Here is a 21587-nt window from a genome sequence, read left to right on the forward strand (position 1 = left end):
GATTTGTTAACCCATTCATGCCTGACGTCGAAATTAAAAAAAAAATGTTTTCTAAATCATGACAATTTTCGGAAAGATTTGAGGCACATTTTAACGATTTTTCAAAAATAGCAGACCTACAAGTTCATAGCGCGCCACTCGGTGGCGCGCTATGAGCTTGTAGATCTGCTATTTTTCAATAGCTAAATTATAACATAATGTTTAAAACACCAAAAGGGGTTCCCGCCTAAAATGGGTAAATGGTTAATGTGGTTAAACGCTAACGTGACATGGATGCGTTCCAGGTCTCAATGGATTAAAGAGGACAGGTCTACTTCCTCTGATGTCAGTGCCGGTGCTCTTCAACACCACAACAAAACATGCTTGAAATTCTAGATGTGGTGCCACAGCCTTTGATATGTAAATGCAGACCTTCATTGCACTAGCAGTAATGCTGAATGGAGAAACCAGGGTGCATTCTTTGGGGGGATTCCAGGGTGGAATTTTAGGTTCCAAGATATTTTTTTGCGAATCCATGCAGCAACAGAGCCTAAAACAGTAAAACATAATTTATACTTTACCATGTCGCAAAAAAGCAACATGATCCATTTTTGAAGTATGATTTGGTTCAACAGGGTTTGTGGCAATCCCATAGAGAACACTACTGTGCTACAGTATATACTGTATTTGAGACAAATTTGTATTTAAATCACAGAAAATGCAAGACATATTTGTCATAGATTTACAAAAAACTATACTGCAAATGTATTGAGTAGAACTGCCAAATCTCTCTCTCTCTCTCTCTCTCTCTCTCTCTCAGATACTGTAGAGGTATTAGAGAGAGTCTCTTCTGCCCTTTCCCTCAGATCCCAGATCAATGTCCCCAGACCCCCTGAATTGAAATGTCATTTTTAAAGAGGAAGCTCCAAGCGGGATGGCATGCATTTTTAATAACATCTCTGTTTTAACAAATATTGTTTCATGTGTATGTGTGTAGAGTTCAATGTGATGACATAGCCCCTCTCCTCTCCCAAGGCTCCTCATCTCCCAAGGCCCCTCTGCCTTCCTCTTTTACCCTGCTAATGAGGGGGACTCTCAGCCACCAGCACCAATGGGCGAGTCTAGTTGTCCCCATCAAAGAGGCTTTATCGCGTCCGAGCAGGTCATTAGTCTGCTGCTTCAGTGGTTTGGGCTGAAATGCAGGTATTACCCAAGGTAATAGGCTGAAGATTAAAGGGGTTAAGAAAACACTGCTGTTTAATCTTTAACGTGTCAGGGCCTTAAAATCCCATTAATTGTGGTATTGTTTATTTACAATACCACTTATGAATCATTAACGCACACTTGGCGCAGTTCATCCTTTGAGAGCTCATCAGCGCTGAGCTAATAAGGCGTAATGCGGCGCCAAACACCTCCAAAGCCTGATTTATATGTTGTAGTGCACCGGTGTCACACACAGAAAACAGCCAATATACAGTACAAGCTTACACGATGTTAACATGTGTGATGCATCTAAGTACTGTATAACTCGGGCTACATAATTTTTTTGTCATTTCAATTAACTCCCACAAACAATTCACGCTTTTATTAAACTTTGATTTACAGTCAAACCAAATGCCTTCGCCAAAGAACGTCCACATTAGTTCCACCAGTTGTGTGCATCGCTCAGACACCGAATTATAGTTCCGGAACGCCAAGCCGTCTCAATGTCAAACGCATCTGCCGGAATTTCCAGCGGTGGGCCGTCACGCGCCATCAGCGACTCGGCGGTTAGAGAGGGAGGCCCAGGTCTAATCATCCCTTTCTCGGGACTGAAGCGACTTATACTGCCGCCGGGCTGACTGACAGATCAACGAGATTCTGCCACATGGGAGAGCGCTAAAGACAAACCCATCGCCCCCAACCTGCTCACTGCCGTGACATCACCGGCCAATTGAGCAGCGAGCACAACGAGCACATCATCATCACACACGGCTTACATGATTCACAGAGCTGTTTGATGTCCCATCACATTCAGGGTGGGGTGGGGGGGGGTCCTCTTTAAAGCATCAGGGGGGAAAGGAAGTGAATGCTAACTTGATCGAGCTGCCATCAGTCACTTTGGTTAGTGTCCTTGGCTGCCTCATAGCCACCCCCCCTCCCTCCCTCCCTCCAACACCCCACCCCGCCACAGCTCACTCACAGAGATGTGCTGTCCTCACTCCTCTGCTGCAGTGGAGAGCATTGTGTGTGAGAGACTGAGTCACAGTACTGCTCTAAGGGCACAGCGGTTTAGTTGTTGGCCCTAATATATATAATTTTTATCCCACAATTTTGTAACACGTTTTTTCACCCAGTGTCAATTATCTAATGTAATCCTGGGCGCTACACTCCCTCTGCCAACCTGGGGAGAGCAACAGACTGCTCTCATGCTTCCATCTATGCATGAGGAGTCCAAGCCGCTTCTTTTCACCTGACAGACGGGAGTTTCACCGGTTGGACGTAGCGCGTGGAAGGAACAGGTTATTCCAACCAGTTTCTTTCCCCTCCATCAGGCGCCCCAGCTGTCCAGGGGGAGGCAGTATAGAGACCAGGATTACTGTATGTTTTTTGTGAAGGTATACCTACCTAGCTGTGAGCCGACAAAGCTACCGACTGCGCCACCGTGAGCCCCGACACACTGTTTTAACCACTTAAACCCTCTTATTAGTTATATAGGTATAGGATTACAATTATACTTTTGTTTACCGCTTTTGTCCCTGTCTACAGCAAATCTCTGTTCCAAAAATAACCGGTCTACAAGCTCACAACACGCGCAGATCTGCTATTTTCGGCGAATGCAACCCCCCCCCCGCCCCCTTCCCCCCCTCCCTACCCCAGAATAGGCATGCTGGGGTTCAAGCAGTAAATCTATTGCACCCCACACCTCTGGGGAAACCAGGCCACCCTATTGAAGCTCATCTGTCCTCTCTCGGTATCACCCTGCTACGTCTTTTCCTTTTCTATTCATTCCATCATTTTCTGGATTTGTGCACTTTTGGGCATGCAAATTGCAATATGCTGACGCAGGCCAAGGCAAGCGCTTTTGTCAATGAGCAGGCCATGGGCATGGCACTGACGCACAATGAGCAGGCCATGGGCATGGCACTGACGCACACAGATTTCTGCTTGGGTGTAAAGTCATGTTAGAACTCTGTTAAGAACTCTGTCTGCACCGCATGTTGTTTTGTTCAGTGTTGTTTTGATGCATATTCTGCTCCTCACTTCTCCTCCTTCACTTGGCCTCTTTCCACAGCAGGACCTAAAATAACGACTGTAATTTCACCCCCTGCTGCAATGATCGACTCAATCTATAGAGCAGCTTCGACCACCATATCTATGGCAACGCGGAGCCAAAGATATTCGACAGTCTTTTGTTGAATCTTTCTGTAACAAATCGAAAGATATTACCAATGGGGGAAAAAAAGAAAGAAAATAAGCTAACAACGTGTCCGTGTCGTGTGAGTTTATAAATCGGCTATTAGGTAAAATATGCTTAAAGTACCAAAAATACAATTCTCTGCATTGTGCAGAATATCCCATTTCACAAGTCATAAGAGCTTGTAGAGGTGCTGCGACGCGTAGTGAGCTTGTAGATGTATACATTAGAATTAATATAAGTACAGGATGTATAAAGGCTGCAGCTGTTAATGAATGTTTTGTAATAATAATGACAATCCACAAAGTGTACCAAAATTGTACTACAGTACTTGAGTAAATGTACTTAGTTACTTTACACCACTGTCAGTCTGTGGTGCCGTCATGCGGCAAGAGCATAAATTAGGCATTACAAAGTCATCATGCACGCATAGGATCCAGAAACCTGCGAACGGATCAGTGAGCGGATTTGTCACCCGTGGTCCGTATTTACGAGACGCCCAAATGCCACGGGATTGATTCCCATCGATGGAAACGGTGCCCGTCAAGGTGTCATTTGTGTGTGAGGGTGGCCTAGGGGCCGCATAATTACAAAAAAAGTGTCCCGCTGTCAAAGTGTCCTTGAAACACTGAGCCAACTACCTGATCACAGACTTTATGTCCCACTGGATCAGAGCGTCAGCTCGTCTAGATCGCTCGGTCACCCTATGAAGAGTTATTCAATTCCCGAGCAAAAAAAAATCACCTCAATCTATAGATTAGTTTCTAAGCTCTTCTCGTAGCTAAATACAAGATGAAGTTATTCTAGTAGAATAAAGTATATTCGACAATGGGCTGTGAAGTGAACCTAAAGTGCTTATCGTGCCGTTAGTAATACAGATACCGTCATTCAAATACTCTGAACACAAATACAGGGATTATGTCGCACATGGTCCCGCTCTTACAGACTTGACCTGGGTTTGAATTTCACAACGCCAGTGTGTACATCTCTAACGGCGTGTCCTATTGATGTCTGTTATCTCTGCGAGACACGATGATCTTGAAACCACCGCCTTGTCCCATGTGCAAATGTCCCTTATTGCTGTTCTTCCCTGATAGCCCACAGCTAAGGGTGGACAAAGTACTCAACCCCAGTACTTGAGTACTAGAAAGTATATAGATACTCCTGGTCAAATATTACTCCACTGCAAGTGAACGTTGCTCCGTCAATTTTGCACTATAGTTAAAGTGCTGGAGTACTTGCTTTTAATAATATTTAAGTATTCAAAAGTACATATGTTTTCTTCATTTTCTATATAAGTACAGGTATTCAAAAGTGCCAGGGCCTTAAAATCCCCAAATTCAAAACTAAGTTAATTCAAAACGTGCAGCATCGTGACTCATGGTGAGCTTGTAGATCTGCTATGTTCACTACATTTGAAATGGGGCTTAATTTATAATGTACATTTTCCCTTCCTGGAACTGTAGTGGAGTAGAGTGTACATTTGTCTTTGAAATGTAGTGGAGTGAAAGAACAGATTGGGAAAGTTATGCACTTTGTTAATGTCCACAGTCAAGTTAGTTTTTTTTCCATTTTTTTTCCACATATTTCAGAAATGATACACAAGGTCAATACAAATGTGAAGGAGAAAGCCTAAAAACCCTCCAGGGGCTTGCAAGTGGCATTCTCCAGTCATGTTTATACATTCATAGTTTTTTGTTTGTTTAAAGAAAAAACTTCATCATTGATTCATCATAGTGATGTTAGGGTTAGCGGTCGTTTCATTATCAGTAGGAGTTGCCAGTGCAGAAACATGGACACAGCCCCATGCTGGCTTTCCACACGTTGTCAATTATTGTTATTGTTGGTTGGAGCACCCGGCCAAGCCGAAGGCACTACACTGCATGGGAATTGAACCCAGGTTTCTACACCCTTCGACAATAATTGTGAGCTATAACATACTGTTTCTGGTGGATGGAAACCTTGTATATTACTTTTCAAGAAATGAAAATAATAATAAATATAGCTGCAAGCAGCGATAAGGCGGGACCAAGAAAGAAGACAATACGCAATAAGAACAATATGCACAAATAAGAATCATGGGCTGAGTTGGCGGTGCCCAGATTTGAACCCATGACGTTGTGCTCCAAAGGCAAGAGCTCTACTGACTGAGCTATCCGGACAGTTTTCTCATTGTAAACAGTAACATCATTCAGTGTTTTTGGTAACAAGTATGTGTCCTCGTTTTAGGCATGTCATTATCCATTTCTACAGTGTGTGTGCTCTTCATGTGTTCACGTACAAACTTCTCTTCAACTGGAATTTCAGTTAATGGCCCATAGATTGTGTGTAGAACGTTTCACGCAAGTTGCTCAAAAATCAGAGCAGAAAATCAGGTATAAGCATTTTTCAAACTGCTCAAAATGAGGGAATATCTGAGGGCGGAGCTTACTTGTCAAAGTGACAGATGTGTTCCCCATGAGTCAAGGAACATGTGTAAACAAGTACCATGAATTTTGGCCAAACAAAGCATGAGTTATGACTGTTTAAAGGTTTCATTTTCAAAAAATTGCTATAGCGCCCCCCCCCCCCCCCCCCCCCTTTGACTGCTTTTGCTTTCAGTGCTATTTGGTATGACCCTCTACCATACTGTAAAGTGTCATAAGCTAATGACGCTTCAAGGTATTAGGGGAAGAAGAAGAATTTTCACAGACCAGCAATTTTCATTGGCTCATAACAACTTCATTTTTTCACTTAGGAAAATGTACTACGATTTTTTGTCCGTATAGTTCCAAAGTTCACGTGTCGAAGTTTTCGTGCATTTTGATCAAAGATCCTGGGAGGAGATACATTTAAACTATTTTTCATATAATTCAAAATGGCGGGTGATCTAAAGGTCAGAGGTCAAAAGTCAGAACACAAAAGTTGTTCGGCATGAGGAGACACATATGTGTATCAAAGTGTCATTGCCAACGGTCAAACGGTTCATGAGATATGCACGTTGCTATGAGTGCTATAGCGCCACCATTTGGCCAATCGTCATGGGCTTCGCATAGTCACCGTTTGGCATGGCCCTCTACCAGATTCCTCGCAAAAAACGACTGCACGGTTCAGCCAGAACAGCTATTTTTGGCGGAAGGAGGAGGAGAAGAAGAAGAAGGAGAAGAAAAAAAAACACAAAAACAATAAGTGACCAAAGTCACTTTGTGACTTATTATTATTACCATTATTATTACTATTATAATAATAATAATGGTAAGAAGAAGAAGAAGAAGAAGAAGAAGAAGAAGAAGAAGCTGTGTGCCATTGGATACAATGCCCTTTTTTCCACAGTTTTTCCGAAAGACGCATCAGTCCGCAAGGACCTTAAGTCTTGTTAATACTTTTCATTGGTTCAACCCATAGACAGACTTAACCACTTTCAGTTTAAACATGTTTCCAAAATGGCACAGATAGCCGATCTGTCACATTGTGTTCACATTGCTAGCTGTGATAAGTAGGGCATTCATTTAGGAAAAGCATAAAAAGTTGAAGTACAGAGATACAAGGTTTCTGCTCCAGACAGCTAATAATGTTCTGTGGGTCTGGAAATACACCTTTTTCCCCCTAAAACTAAAACAGTGGACATATTTGACAACAGTGGTCTGATTCTGTCAATTGCAGGCAATTGGTATGATTTGTGTATTGAATGTGCTTCCCCTTTGACTAATGGCATAATATTATGAGAAGTGCTGACCAATAATCTTTAGAATTGGCTTTCCACAGAGTGAAGAAAAATGGTGTTTTGCTTGCTGGATAAGATAATCACACATTGGTAAACAAAGTCAATTTTAATTAATTTAATCTGTTCTTGAGTATTAAATGCAATTTTTCTTCAAGTAAAAAACATTTACAAACACAAGATTACCCCATAATTTAATTAAACATTCTCGACAATGCTCCACTTTTCAAGTCTATGCCCAGATAATGTCTTACAGCAGGGGTGGGCAACTGGCGGCCCAAGGGCCACATGCGGCCCCCACCTTCACTTAATGCGGCCCTCAGGTTAATGTCAGAATACTGAGATAATATTGGTTCCAGCTGTTTACAACTCCACAACATGCAAACATGACCCGCTTGAATTACTTCAGTCTAAATTAGTAGCTCATTGCTTCAACACAAGTATAATTAAAGGCATTTGAAATTACATAAAAATGTTAATTTTCAGGATTTCAATTAGAATATAGCAAAAATAGCCGGCTATTTTTGCTATACGACAGTAATATATGGCCCTATAGGGAGTGAGTGTGGAAATATAGTGGCCCTCTCCATCGTCAAAGTTGCCCACCCCTGTCTTACAGTAAACAAGTTTGATGGCAACAACAAGCATAGTAGCCGGGGAGCCAGTCACCCAAAATTGTACAGGACCTGTGATGTCATGCCGTACTTTTTATTTGTGTTTTGGTCATTAAGGTCCACAGAATGAGAGGCCTGCTCTGCTGGAACATCGCAAAAAAAAGTTATGGCCATTTTTGTACCACACATAGACAACCAAGGCAAAATTTCCCAAATTTCATCATGCTTTAAGTTGTATGTGACAATTGTGACATGTCAAACTAGGGGGTTTTCATGATTCTGAATCCATTCCAAGCATTAGTTTTGCATGAAAAACACTCCTTGGCCTAAAAACGGCCATAGCTGTCATCACAAATGTGATGAGTTCAGCACAAAATGTGATGAGGTCATTTGGGCACATTTTGGCAAGTGGCTATGGCCGAATTTAGGCCAAGGAATGTTTTCGTGCAAAACTAATGCTTGGAATGGATTCAGAATCATGAAAACCCCCTAGTTTGACATGTCACAATTGTCACATGCTACTTAAAACATGATGACATTTGGAAAATGTTGCCTTATATTGATGGTCTATGGTGTGGTATACAAAAATGGCCATAACTTTTTTTTCACAATGTTTCCGTCAGAGCAGGCCTCTCATTCTGTGGACCTAATGACCAAGTGAATAGATAAAACACAAATAAAAAGTACGGCGTGACAACACACGTTAAACCCTATTCCTTGAGCTTTTGGGCCTGTGGCTCCCCGGCTATAGACAATTGCATTTATCTCACTATGGGCAGATGTTTTTCTCTTTTCTCATAATATTAGCAATATTATGATATTAATTGATTAAAATGCCTGTTTACAGTACCATAAATGGCCTCATTTGTTGCGAGCCGTGTCAAACATCTACAGCATACCGTATAGCCTATATTAAGTGTGCTGTGGTAAGCTGGGGGGTATTCGCTCTCTATAATGAGATACTCCTGTATTTAAATGGATTCCCATGGATTTAAACCCGTACAGCGAGTCTAACACTGCATGTTTTCATTAAACAATGTCATGTGGAACACATGTGGAACACATTTAGCACAACATGTAGCAGGCAAGCGTGTCAGCCCCCCCCCCCCCCCATGTGCTTAGAGACACTGGACTTGATGATGAGGGAACCTGCGAGTGGACAAATTGATGTAAACAATATTTAATCTGACTGTAAGCCTTGCGACTAACACAGCCCCGGGATATCATGCTACAGTATATGGTCCAGCTGTGTGCGGTCTCTGTGTGTGTGTGTGTGTGTGTGTGTGTGTGTGTGTGTGTGTGTGTGCGTGCGTGTGTGCGTGCGTGCGTGCGTGCGTGCGTGCGTGCGTGCGTACATTTACATATATGTCCCTGTGGTGGAATCCCGTGGTGGACGTAATCTATTGTCTCTCATAATCTTGTGGGTTGCAGATGGGATGTAGAAAGACACCCCCTTCCCATCCATATACCCAGGCTTGCTACCTCTTCTACTACATCCACAGACAGACCACCATCCTCTGGAAACATTATCCTGGCTGATCCTCTTATCACAGGCAAACCTTGCTTGAGTCCCTAACCCATTAAGACTTGAGGCCGGTTCTACAAATGTCTTCTAATCTAAATCTTAAGAGTTTTTAGAAAAAAACGTATGTTTCTGTATCAGTGGTGCTCAAACCTTTTCCAAGTCAAGGAGCCTAAAAATCATATGTATTTGGCCATGGACCGCCATCACAAAATATTTTATTCCAGAGTAAAGAGTTAAGTTAAACTCTGCGCGCGCACGGGCGCACACGCGCACACACACACACACACACACACACACACACACACCTCTGTCCCACTGATTTGTGTGATATGAAGAAAGGAAGGGGAGAGAGAGACAGAGAGAGAGAGACAGAGAGACAGAGAGCGAGTGTCAGAAATAGAGAATGGAGGGCACATACTGTACCATATAAATAAGGCATCTGACCCCAGTTCAAATCCGACCTGAACCTGAAGCACTTACTGCATGTCATCCGCCCTCTCTTCTCCCTTACCTTCCCTGTCTCTCTGTTCACTGACTATACCTGAAATGCCCAGAATAAATCCTAACAAAAAAAAAAGGAGAAGAAAGGGAGAGAGGCACAGTGGCAGAGACAGAGAGACATTGTCCAACCAGATTTTGCACTCCCCCTCCCTGGGGGTGCAGTGGCAATCAGAAACAAGACAAGTTCTGGGGCGGGGATGGTTCCGGCTTCTGGAAACACAGCTCGTCATCTCCCAGTACCTACAGAGTCTCTCTCTCTCTCTCTCTCTCTCTCTCTGTCCCTCTCATTCTCGGTGCGAGACACCATTGGATTATTAAATTAGGCTTCCACAGTCCACACTACTACTACTCACACGTTATTTTCACCCCCCTGTCAAAAAAAATTTCTCCCTCCTTCTATCACTATTCTCTTTCACTTTCCCCCCTCTCATTTCCTCACTCCCCGTCTCCCTCCCTCTACCTTTCTTTCACTCTCTTTCTCTCCCACACATCCCTTTCCACAATACAGCCAAAGGTGTTAATCCATAATGGTTAGCGTTTAACCACATTAACCATTAACCCATTTTGGGGCGGGAACCCCTTTTGGTGTTTTAAACATTGTTATAATTTAGCTATTGAAAAATAGCAGATCTACAAGCTCATAGCGCGCCACCGAGTGCATGGCGCGCTATGAACTTGTAGGTCTGCTATTTTTGAAAAATCGTTAAAATGTGCCTCAAATCTTTCCGAAAATTGTCATGATTTAGAAAACATTTTTTTTCGCTCTGGATTAAGAGCGTCTGCTAAATGCCTAAATTGTAAATTGTAATTTTAATTTCGACGTCAGGCCTGAATGGGTTAAAGGTGCTTCAAACAATGGAACTAACATAATATAATACGTTCTTTGTATCACAAGGAAAAGAACATTTTCAAGGTCTTAAATGAAGAAATGCCACGCCATTTTACATTATGTTTTATATCGTCTCTGTCCAGTGGAAATCTCATATGTCTAAAACGGTTACTTTTCAGCTGGATTCAAATAAAAACAATAGCTAAAAGTATCAGATCTACAAGCTTTTAAGCTTGTAGATCTGTTACAGCTAGATTAACAAAAAAACATACACATTTGAAACTTGGAAATTGACGTCTTAGTCTTTGCTAATTATTTGGGGGCCAACTTACAGTATCCTCGCGGCCCAACCGGTATAGGCCCCATCCCACAGGCTGGGAATTACTAAATTACCCAGAATGTCCCCCATTGCCAGCGGCTTTGTGCCGTAGCCTCCGAACGGAAAGGGAAAGCATCCCCGCCACCCCATTGTTGTAATGGCAGCATATCAAAGGCTGCAAGTGAGACAATGGCGGTGGAAAAGATGCCTCCTTGCCCATCCATCTAGGGTATTCGCCATATAACCCATTCAGGCCTGACGTCGAAAAAATCTTTTTCGGAAAGATTTGAGGCACATTTTAACGATTTTTCAAAAATAGCAGACCTACAAGTTCATAGCGCGCCACTCGGTGGCGCGCTATGAGCTTGTAGATCTGCTATTTTTCAATAGCTAAATTATAACATGTTTAAAACACCAAAAGGGGTTCCCGCCCAAAATGGGTTAATGGTTAATGTGGTTAAACGCTAACGTGACATGGATGCGTTCCAGGTCTCAATGGATTAAACAAATAAATGTCCTCATTTACATCATAATTGTGCCAGTGTCGCATTCTGTGCCGCCATTACTCCTTGTGAGAAGGTCAGCGACGAGTGATGTATGGCCATTGGCTACAGACCGAAGTTGGCACACCGTCGTCACGCAGGCATATACTAAATGCGTGCACGTGCACATTCATGTAGAAAATGAGGAAAGTACACATGTTCACATACAGAGCGTTTAGTGTGCATGGACACGCACACAAGCACGCACGCACGCACACACTCACATGGGAGTAAGGTGAGGTTTCATATTGTTGAGTCGGGCAGAAAACTCCTATCTCCATATTTCAACTTGGCTAGCTGGGTGCCTGGCTGGGTGGCTGGGTATGAGCACGAAAATAGAATGGTTGTTTTTCACCACCTGTGCGCAACCTAACACACACACAAACACACACGCACATATTAACTGTATGATGATTTCGGGTGTGCCAGTACAGTACAGTGACAGTACAGGCACCCTGGCTGTGGGCCTGTGGGTCTGGAACTTCCGGGGACCCCAACCCACTCACTTCACACAAGTGTTATTTTTCCCCCCATGTAAATGAATGCCCTACTTTGTCATACATACTACAGTGTCACACAAAAGCAGCAAGAAATAGCCTCTCTCTCTCTCTCTCTCTCTCTCTCTCTCTCTCTCTCTCTCTCTCTCTCTCTCTCTCTCTCTCTCTCTCTCTCTCTCTCTCTCTCTCTCTCTCTCTCTCTCTCTCTCTCTCTCTCTCTCTCTCTCTCTCTCTCTCCCCCCCCCCCCCCCCCCCCCCCCCCCCCCCCCCACACACACATATACAGCTGCTGCACTGAGCTGAGAATCAATTATTCACTCAGGTGAATCTTTTGGGGATCAAGGCATCCAAACACCTTTGCTTGATTCTACTGTGTGGCAAGTACTAAAAATGTTTCCATCAATGAAAACAAAGAAGGAATTGCAGTACAACAGATAGAAAGGAGCGCATCCATTTTGCCGGAGGGTTAGAGACCAAGGTACTCTTGTGGAAACATTAAAATGTATAGTTAAAATAGTCTGTGTAATGCAAGGCAAGGCAAGGCAAGGATAAAGAACATACACCTACGCAGCAGGGTGACTAAACAATATTGCAGAACTATGGTTTTATAGGACATGACATCACAGGCTCAATAACATACAGAATTGGTGACTAGTAGGCGGGTAAAAAACAACAACACACCAAGACAAAATGTAGAGCCTTACAAAATCCACCATGAAAACCTAAGCTATAACAGTTTGTAAGAAAACAAGAAAAGGCTAAGTGTTTTAATGAGAGAGAGAGAGAGAGAGAGGTGCATGGAAACTAAGCTACAGTTCCTAGCCACACTCGTCCGCACTGTACCATGACATCATCCCTCCACAGATTACAATCACCAAAGGAGAGTTTGAAAACATGGCTAATGCCAAAAAACTACCATATCTGCTGGGTGAAGTACAACAACAACTGGCAACACTCTTCACTCTTCTAAATAAAGGTTCTGACATGAACAGGTGCAATTAAGGCACCATGGGACACATGCAATTCACTCAAATAGAGGAGTTGAGGGGTGGACGTCATCACTGCACAATGTGATCACCTTGAGACTGTCGTTGTTGCACATGGCCCAATAGACGCCTTAAGAGACGACGTCACTCTGATAAGAAACAGGATGCGCACGCATAGCGGCAGCACAAGAACCCCTCCTCTCATAAGATGCAATGGAAAAGTTCTAACTGCACTCATGTGTAAAAAATGCCCCATCAAACTTTCAGATGCTGTTTTTCTCCCAGTGTGGAGGAAGAATGATTAGGATTTTTATTGTGATCTCTCGCCCTTGAAAGATAATAGTCCTTCATGGTTTCTGTTGTGTTTGAACAATATTAGCAATTCAAAACAGTTGTCCTCAAAACCACACCTCCAGTTGCTGTCATAAGAACGGGAGGTGCGCTCATGAACACGGCAGCAGAGCCTATTTGTGCATGGCTGCACGCGCACAACAGGTTTTGAGATCTGTTGGGAATTGATTACATGAAACAGTCACCCGTGCGCCCAGTCCCAATGTTTGTAAACAAATAATTGGTCTATACTGTATGAAACTGAGAAAACAGGCAGCAGTCAATAAAACAATGTCCCTTTCACGTAGTTTCATTAACCTCTCCCACACAGCGTTGTCAATGTCGAGGAAGGACTATTAAGTTGAAACGTGTCGGTTGGTCTGTCTGTGAGAGGTGAATAAAACAATGTGAACAGGACATGTATTGACTGCTGGCTGTTTTCTCAGTTTCGAGTTCCACTACATTTCATTATTTATTTGAAAAAAGAAAGAAAGAAAGAAAAAAAAATGTGGGCCTCACCCATATACAGTATGGAGTCTCTTTATCCGTCAGTCTTGTCCCTTGTATGCCCATATATGGAAATCTTATATGGATCTTGTCAGTCTGAGTCCCTTTTGTGGCCATACAATATGGAGCTGAAGGTTTTGTTTAAGCCTGATGCCATGATGACACATTGAGTTTAGACAACTCACTCCATTATGTGGACATAGTTGCATTGGGAATGGCAGAGTCATGGGGACTTGAGCGTGACGATGTGGTCCGCCCGCCTGCTGCCCTTAAGCCAATTTTAATATAGGATAAGATTTGAAAAACGTGAAAAACTACTCTTTGACCCAAAGGTTTTATACAAAGTGGAATGCAAAATGCTGTCAAAAGTGTATCCCAAGCTAACCTTTCCTACATGGTTATATAACAATTTCTGACAGCAAATGCCCAAATGGTTTTTCAAGATTGTTTCCTCTAAGTTGCAAGGTATTATACATTTATTTATTCCATTTTAATTGCACATTATCTTGTGCAAATATTTAGTGTTCCACTTTTGTTTTGGCAATGTACAGTAAATGTATGTACAGTATATGTTTGTGAATGGGAAAAGTCAACGAAGGTATTTCTGCTATGACATGTGGGGAAAACTCTAAAGTTATATAAATTACTCTAGGATTTTAACGTTAGTAGGTAATAGTAGCATGCACGAGATCTGGAAAAACATACAGCTCTTTTAAATGGGAAGGGGGAATTATAGATGATTTCTGCATGTCCTAAAAAGATGAGTTAACTAAACAAAAATGAATCATTTTATGAATGACTATGGTAAAATTTATCCTTAACATTAACTGATGCTAAGAGCATCAGATGTAAAGTTTGAAGAACCGTAACACACTTTGTATTCAATAATTGGAATATCATCTCCAACTCAAATGACGCTACTTGACTATGGGCTCCAATTTTATCGCAGCCTTTCCCCGCATCGCGGCCCGCTGCCCGAAAATTACGAATATAGGAGCTTTCTCTGTCCCTTAATGGTATTTTCGTCCCGCGTCACCCGCTATATTATTTGCAGACACCGGTATTTGCGCCTAGAGGTGTGGTCATGGGCGTGTTGGCACGCTTTCCCCTAAATTGCTATTTTGGTCACATACATTTGGGAAGTCGATAGTGGAGTTTAAAAGCACCCGTAACTTATACCTGTAAGCCGTGTCAAATTAGTTTGGTAGAGCGACGCGGGCTGCGCGCCTGCATGGAGATGTCCTTGGAGTAAGGCATGCGTCATCTCTCCTTATTCTCTTTGTAATTTTCCTGAGTGCCTTCCTTGTGTCCATTGTGTTTATAATTTTATAGTCAAAGACTATGCACGATTCCACAAATGCATTTGTTCGTTCAGTTTCATCATCCCATGGCGCAGCAAATGGCGTTTAGTCCAATTGACCGACCTTTCCTTTCCGCTTGATACCGTTTCGTAGAGACGGCCTACACGCACGATATATGAGCAAGATTTGAGCGAGTTGTGACGCAATGAAAAGACGAGTGTTCTTGGCTCTGTGCATGTGGAGAAAAAAAAAGAACGGCACGAGGGGGGGGGGGGGGGGGGGGGGCTGCAGCAGAGACTTCAGGGCAGCGGCTATGAAGCATAATATAACGGGTAACGGAGGTGTTTAAGGGATTTAGACAGGTAACCAAAATACCAACTTTAGTGGGGGAACACCCTTTCCCCACTCCTAAATCCCCAAATAGTGGCTTTAGAAAGATGAGACAAAAATGGAGCCCTAAGACTTGTTGTCTCTGTGTGTGCATCTGTAATCCACGTAACTCGAGAACCGTTCGCCCCACTACACAGACTTCAAATTCGACACACGCGTTCCACACCGCCACAGGGATTGCAGTGCCTGGCCTCAAGTCGGTCGGTCCCACAGTTGTCTAAAACCGCCACAAAAGGCCTCTGCCCAGGCTCTGGACAGGGCCCAAATTAGCCAACTGATCACCCCTGACTAATATGGAGCTGGCCTGTGTTCTGACATCACAATGGTGTTCCGACATCTGCATAGACTCCATATTTGGTCATGTCTGACAAAGAACTCCATATATGGGCATACAAGGGACACAGACATAATAAGTGGGTGGGGCATGCATTTCCAACTTGCATTGTTCCAAGTAGGCACCGCTCTAGGGTTATCTGTCTAGGGATGGAGTTGGGGTGTTATTCTTTGCTGTAATGTATGTTGTAGGTAATGTTCTAGATAGAGTTCTCAAACTCTGCCCGAACCCGACCTGGCCCGACCCGACGTTTTCGGGCCGAGCCGGGCCCCAAAATTATGCTAATTAACCGGGCTAATTAACACTACTGTCCGAAGAGGCAGCAAAGACTGGCCTCAAGATAAATGTGAAAAAGACAGAACTCATGAAGGTGAACAACAAACAGGACCTCCCAGTCCAACTACAGGGAGACAACATCAAAGAGACTGACCGCTTCACATATCTCAGGAGCATACTGGGCAAGGATGGTGGATCAGATGATGACATCAAAAGCAGAATAAACAAGGCCAGACACGTTTTCCCCACGCTACGACCCATCTGGAACTCCAAGGCACTGTCCCTCCGAAATAAGACCAGAATATTTAACACCACGGTCAAGTCAGTTCTCCTCTATGGATCAGAGACATGGAGAGTGACAAATACTACCACCAACAAACTCCAGACATTTGTCAACAGATGCCTAAGACGCATTCTGAACATCAGGTGGCCCGATAAAATATCAAATGCCAGCCTGTTGGAGAAAACCAACCAAAACTCCATCAGCCAGGATGTGAAGAAGAGAATGTGGGGGTGGATTGGACATACCCTCCGAAAACCTACTGACAACATCACTAGGCAAGCACTGGACTGGAATCCACAGGGTAAAAGAAAAGTGGGAAGGCCAAAACAGACCTGGAGAAGATCAGTGGAGAGTGAGGCAAAGACGACCAGACTATCGTGGGCCCAGCTGAAGAAAACTGCTCAAAACAAAGTCCGATGGCGGGGTGTGATTGCGGCCCTATATGCTCCACCTAGGAGCCTACAGGAATAAGTCAAGTAAGTCATGTGATTTCGGGTGTGACAGTACAGTGCCAGTACAGTACAGTAGTAGTACAGCACCACTTGGTTCAGACGGGTCTGATTTGGGGTTACTTCATCGTGCGTGTGTGTGTGATCGCGGGCGTGTTACTGGGTTACGTCATCGCGCATGTCTGTGTGTAACCATGTGTGCGTATGTGTGATCAGCTCTGACACTAGCCTACTGCAAGCTACACAGCCTCGATTACAATGAACTGCATAAACAAATAGACTTCACATACATTATAACAGAATATGACTTCATAACAACCAAACATCTGCTCTTTGCATGCGTGCGTGCATGCATGCATGCGTGCCTGCGCGTACGCGTGTTATTTTATAAATGAGCTACACCCCATGCTGTGTAGCCACATGCATACCCACAATAATTGTAATAATAGTATAGCCTATATTGTAGCCTACTATAGATGTGCATGTGCTGTGAGCTTGGAGATCGGCTAGTTTCACTATTTACACCGTAGGACTAGTGGTTAATATGTTTGGTAAATTTGGGTCACGCAGGCAGATACAAAATGTATCTTTTGGTCCTTGAGCTGATTTTTTTTTGGGAAGCCCTGCTTTATATTCCCCATTGCCGAATACCAGGGTCTGTGGCTGCGCCTGCAATCTTTTTAGGATTAGGTGTACCATTTCTCCAAAGATGGATCACTCAATTTGGAAACGGATGTCTCAGTTTGTAATAGAACCCTCTCAAGGAAAATGTTGCACATATTACTGAGCAGTGAGCACTCCACATTCTCTGTCCTTGGAACATATAGTCATCGATATCCACATCTCATCCACATCGCTGGGCAATGAGCCAAAATCCTCCTTAATACCAAAACAGCGCAACATGGAGCAGTATTGGCTTCTCTGTCTGAGGCAGCATAGTTAATATTTCAGCTCTTTGATATTGGATGAGTGATCTTTTCTTAACCCTTTTCTTTTGCATTTGTGTGCTTTATTTCCAAGGGCAGAGGGAGAGAAAGGAGTCCTGAGAGACATGCGAGACAAGACGGCGGACAGATTCAAACCTCTGTGCCTATAGGACTCAGAAGGAGCATAATGGTCTGTGCAATAACTGGCAGAGCGACTAGTCACCCAGGATGACTGATCTAGTGTCATTGCCGCAAGAAGCCAAGCCAGTGAGTGAGAGGAGCACAGAAAGGAGGCCAACTCTTTAGTGGGCAATGAAAAAAACTAAACAAAAACATAATAGAATCAGCGGCCTCCTTGTATTGACAAGCGGTCAATAGAACATGATGATATTCATGATTGTGGATGTTGTGGCCTGGGCCGTGGCTCAGCGGTCCAGGCACCTTGGCCGGTAGTCCGAGTCTGGCAGTGTGCCGCGGGTTTGACTCCCGATCCCGACGGCCTTTACTGCAGTCACTCCCACATCTCTCTCCCCCATTTCCTGTCAGCCTACTGTCTGTCCCTCTATAGAAAATATAAAAGATTGTGGATGTTGTGAATGTGCAATCAAACAATTATGCAGCTCTTGTTTATGTGTTTGCAAGGAAGAATATCTTGCACATATGCAAATTGTGTGTGTTTGAGAATGGTGCATCCACCAAAATAAAAAGCACTCACACTCAGCCAATAATGATACATTTGGCAGTTTTTGTTAAGTAATAGCACTGTAGTGTGTAGCTGCACACCGAAATCTACGAGGGATAATAACATTGACAGCATTTTTGCACATCTTAGTGCATCCTTTCCTTTCTCCATTCTCCAAATGCAGTTTTAAAGTCATGCATTATTTAAAAATAATAAAAGAAAAAACACATTTAAATATCTGTCTGTATAGTCTGTTTTAAGGACACTAATTAACATAAATTTGTGGTTTAGAAATCACTTTTACTGACTGGGCCAATTATATTGTAAACATGTTACAGCGCAAGCTAAACGTATTATGTGTTTGTTTGTTTATATACTGTTATGTGCATTCGAGAAACACTATTGAATGGCTCTGTATGCATAGCCTGCAGTTAATAATTTAGATTATGTCTTTAAATAGCTTGGTTATTTAGTGGATGAACACTCACTGCTATGGCTTCGACCGCTGTGTTCCATTTGTCTCCAGTAAATGTAGCCAGTGTCTGCAGAAGGCTTTCTTCCTCCTTGCCAGCAAATACGTGAATATCCCTGGCATTTAGCCACAGACTACAAGGTAATGAAATGACACCATCGTCCTACAAAGCCTATATTTGGATACAGTGGTGTTAATAAGAAATGGGACAGATCTGCTCTGTGGATCAAACAAGGCCATATTTATATCCAAACACTCAAGGCCATTTTGCCACAGGTCACTGTGCTCGGGCAAGTTGATCGATTTGGGTGTATGGCATAATAAATTAGCCCCTGGCATTGACAGTGTACAGAAGACTCAGAGGCTCTTAGAGCCTGCTAGGGCACAGCACTCAACTACTTTAGAGCAGTGGTTCTCAAATATTTAAATTCCAAGGACCCCTGCAGAACTCAGAGTGTACAGAAAGAATGGAATCAAATTGACCCGTAAGAGGCTTTCATGTTGACCCATAAGAGGCTTTCATGTCGAGGACTCCCAAATTGTGCACCCTCAATTGAAATGTTTTGGTTCTGTTAAGTTTACTGATAGGTGGCGCCCTCACTCTATCTGTTATGTACTGTGTTGTGTTTTGTATGCTGTGACGAGGTTTACGCACAGGACGTGACGTCATTACGTTCTCTCTGCTGCGGAGCGCCAGAATGTGCTAGACGCTGGAATGATAAACAACAGCCAGATTGTATGATACTGCTACTATGATACTAATAAATATGCCGGTAGGCTAATGATAGTAAAAGGACTTACTTATTCTCCATCACGCATTGACGCTGTGCATCACACAAAGCTTGACAGGTTCCCAAGATACCATTTTTGTATTGTGAGCTTGTAGATTGGCTATATTCAAATAGCTGAAAAATAAAATAGTGCATGAGTGTTTGAACTCTTGCCCCCAGACCCCAGTAGGTGCTATAGAGGGTGTGGTCAGTGGGGTGATGCAGTGGATAGAAGGTCTGGTCTGTGACATACTGTAAATGGCACATGGTTTGATCCATGTATCAGCCAGTATGGCTCTATCTGAAATGTCCTTTAGCAAGACACTCAGCCCTTTGCTTTTCATTCACTGCTTGTCACAAGGGACTGCTAGAGAAAGTGGAATACAAAAAATGGCCCCAAAGAGACAGTAAACTATAATCAGAGGATAAAGAATAATCCGCAGGCCATGAAGTGGTGAAGGTTATGGTTGATAGCCGAGACAAAGACTGTAAGCTAGGACATGGAAATGTTCAACTCTGTCTCCCCTCCCACCGCCCAGGGTGGTGTAAATGGTAAATGGTGCATTTATATAGCGCCTTTATCCAAGGCGCTTTACATAGATTGTGCATTACATTCACCCATTCACACCACAGTCGCCCCGTGGTGACAACAGAAGCCCGAAATACTTCATGTCACTCGTGTAGACAGTTCGCATAAGTCCTCTGGTGGGATTTGAATGAGACAGAGTTTTGGTCATTAGTACAAGTAGATCAATATTTCTTAAAAAAGAAACGTGCTAAGATTTGAGTGTGAACAGCTAACGTTACCTGCCTGGTGAATATCCTTTCAAACATTGTTGATTTGGATAATAAGAATATTGCTGTTGTCTAAGCTTTTAAAAGTGCACCACAAACTGTTAATTCTGTTTTCGGCTAATTTCCGGGAACTGAACCAAAGCTCTGTGATCCGTAAAATATCTGTGGAGAAAACAAATGGTCCACTGGAGGGACCAGAGTTGTCCCCACTCTGTATTTACACCACTGAAAATGCATTCCAGTCGCGCTCCTCAAGAAATCCTGCCATGGTGTCCTCCTGAGGGGTGCACTTAACCCCTAACTGTTCTCGCAGAGCGCGGGAATGGCCGACAGTAGAATACTGTGGTTGTACTGGTCAGCTCCCAGGTGTGAAGGAATGGCTGTGATGCGGTACAGTGCTCAAACACCGGTGTGTGTGCTCAGCAAAACTACGGCTAAAAATGGTTTCGTAGAGTTTGCACTCTTTTACCAGTGGTTCATCTCCGTTGTGACTGCTGGGGACAATGGCTGCTGCTGGTTTTCTAAGCTGCAAAGCAGCTAATTGCATCCACCAGGTGTTCCCAGGTTGAGATTGATGACTAGATGAGCTCGTGCCTTGGGTACAGACTGTCCAGCGGGTCTATTAGAGATAATAAACCTTGTATCCCTCCCATCCCCCCCCATACATGAATGCCCTCTTTTATAATAGTTTGTCGCATGACAGCGACGTGCAAATGTTGTTGAAATTGTTAAAATAGCCGATCTACAGGCTGCCACGCTCACAATGTGCCATGTACTTTGTAGATTAGCTATTTTCACTCTTCTTGAAATGTTTTGAAAACAGTCACCTATTATGACATGGTCAAAATAGGGATGCCAGGTTGTTAAGTCTGTGGGTTTTGTGAATATATATCAGAGGAAATTGTTTGTGGCTAAATAAAAATCACACCCGTGTGAAGTAAGTACTGGCACACCCAAAATCACCATATATACAGTTAATATGTGCGTGTGTTTGTGTGTGTGTGTGTTAGGTTGCGCACAGGTGGTGAAAAACAACCATGCTGTTTTCGTGCTCAGACGCACCCACCCAGCCAGCCACCCAGCCACCCAGCCACACACATAGTCACTTAAGGAAGTGGTTGCACCACTTAATAAAAACTGCATTCCCTTTTTTGTACACATACGGTTCCCACCACACAGGATT

The 21587-nt window shown here is 43.3% G+C and overlaps 1 protein-coding gene across 2 annotated transcripts in view; it reads right to left on the reverse strand.

Moving 5' to 3' along the window:
* LOC306913112 (cadherin-12-like) overlaps window positions 1-21587 on the reverse strand; it is a 300046-nt gene that overhangs the window by 46929 nt on the left and 231530 nt on the right. The window lies entirely within an intron of this gene.

Source organism: Electrona antarctica, assembly GCF_951216825.1.
Source record: "Electrona antarctica genome assembly, chromosome: 20".
NCBI classification, from domain to species: Eukaryota; Metazoa; Chordata; class Actinopteri; order Myctophiformes; family Myctophidae; genus Electrona; species Electrona antarctica.